Here is a 2496-nt window from a genome sequence, read left to right on the forward strand (position 1 = left end):
CGACCACGGGATCTTCTTTGATGGAGGACGTGAGCAGGTCTTGAACAAATATGCCATGTGGGACTTTGGCTCAGGATTATCCTAACTTCGACAGCGCATCTGCTGCTTGATTTTTGTCCCAGACCACATGTGTGTACTCGATGCCATAGAACTTACCTTCCAGCTTTCTGATCGATTTGCAGTATGCGTCCATCTTTTTGCTGGTCGTATCCCAGTCCATGTTGAGTTGGTTGATGACCAGAGCCGAGTCTTCGTAGACATAGAGACGCTTGACACCGAGTTCGACTGTGATGCATGGACCGTGTAGGCATGCTTCGTACTCGGCGGCGTTATTAGATGCCAGGAAATGAATCCTGAGGACATATCGAAGCTGCTCCTTGGATGGTGATACGAAAAGGACTCCTGCCCCTATGCCGTCGATGTTGAGAGAGCCATTGAAGTATATCTTCCAATACTCGGTGGGCCCCTGAGAGGCAGGTGTGCTTAAGTCTATCCACTCAACGATGAAATCGACAAGTGCCTGAGACTTAATTGTAGTATGGCTTGCAAATTCCAAGGAGAAAGGGCATAGCTCCATTGCCCATTTAACAATGCGCCCATTCGCATCCTTGTTCCAAATGATGTCTCCCAGAGGGTACTCGGTCATGACCACCACACGATATCCATCGAAGTAGTGTTTCAACTTTTGGGATGTAATTAGTATGGCGTAGATCAGTTTCTAAATCTGTGGGTACCTGGTCTTGGATTCATTGAGTACCTCACTGATGAAATAAATTGGTCACTATACCTTGTAGATGTGGCCGGGCTCATCGCGCTCGACCACCATAGCAGTGGAGACCACTCGATTAGTTGCCGCAATGTAAAGCAGGAGGGTTTTGTCTTCTCTAGGAGCAGTGAGGACCGGAGGTGATGTAAGGAATTGTTTCAGCTGTGTAAAGGCAGCGTCTGCTTCCTCCGACCACTCAAACTTCTCGGATGCTTTGAGCAGCTGGAAAAATGGTAGTCCTTTTTTGCCTAATTTTGATATGAAACGACTAAGGGTAGCCATGCATCCGGTAAGCTTCTGAACATCCTTCACCTTTTTGGGTAGCTTCATGTCTAAGACAGCTTTTACTTTCTTTGGGTTAGGGCATATGCCGTCGTGACTGACGATGTTGCTGAGCAATATACCAGATGGAACACCAAAGATGCACTTCTTTGGGTTTAATTTCCACTAGAATGTGTTAAGGGCTGCAAAGGTACGCTCTAGGTTGTCAACAAGGGTGGACGCTTCCTTGGTTTTAACAACTACATCGTCAACATAAGCCTCGATGAGGTCGTCTTTTATGTCATCTTTGAGGTAGGCCTGTATGGCACGTTGGTAGGTAGCCTCAGTGTTCTTGAGCCCAAATGATATGGTCATGTAGCAGTAGGCGCCGAAAGGCATGATGAAGGATGTCTTGATCTAGTCGTCCTTTTTTAGAGCGATCTGGTGATAACCAGAGTAGCAATCGAGAAAGGAAAGCAGCTCGCAACCGGTAGTTAAATCTACGACCTTGTCTATGTGAGGTAAGCCGAAGGGGTCTTTAGGGTAGTGTTTGTTAAGATTAGTGTAATCAACACACATTCTCCATTCCTTATTCTTTTTGCGTACAAGAACCGGGTTGGCTAACCACTCTGGATGATACACTTCTTTGATAAATCCGGCTACTAAAAGCTGTGTAACTTCTACCCTAATAGCCTCCTTTTTGTCGTGAGCAAACCATCGTAGCTTCTGCTTGATGGGTTTGGCCTTGCCATCGACATTTATGGAGTGCTCGATCAAGTTCCGAGGTACACTGGGCATGTTAGAGGGTTTCCATGCGAACACACTCATGTTGCTTCTCAAGAACCTGATGAGCGCGTCTTCCTATTTAGGATCCAGGTTGGGCCTGATAAGGGCTGTTTTACTAGGATCACCATCGACCAGCTAGATCTCTTTGTGCTCTTTGGACTTGATGTTCTTGCAAGGAGCCTCGAGCTCTAGGATCTCTAGGTGATCGGCTAGGGTCTTCTTGGCGTCGAGTGTGGTCTCGGCCATGCGAATAGAGAGGTCGTGAGCCTCTGCTATTTTGAAGCTATCATCCTCATAGGTGTAAGCTGCATATATGTTGCCCCTGAGAGTTAGAACTCCCTTCTCAGTAGGCATTTTGAGCACCAAATACCTATAGTGAGGTATGGCCATGAACTTGGTGAGCGCTGGTCGACCAAGGATAGCATGGTAGGTGCCTTCGAAGTCGGCGACTATGAAGTTGACGTAGTCAGTGCGGAAGTGGTCTGGGGTACCAAATTGCACAGGTAGCATGATCTGCCCGAGAGGTGTAGAGCTCTGTCCGGGGAGAACACCCCAAAACTATGCCTCGTATGGCTTGAGATTAGCCTGGGTTATCTTTAGGGCTGGCAAACTATTCTTGAACAGTATATCAATGGAACTGTCGTCATCAATCAGCACTCTATCGAACTGAACCTTGTTGATAC

The sequence above is a fragment of the Miscanthus floridulus genome, chromosome 6, assembly GCF_019320115.1.
Source record: "Miscanthus floridulus cultivar M001 chromosome 6, ASM1932011v1, whole genome shotgun sequence".
Lineage (NCBI taxonomy): Eukaryota > Viridiplantae > Streptophyta > Magnoliopsida > Poales > Poaceae > Miscanthus > Miscanthus floridulus.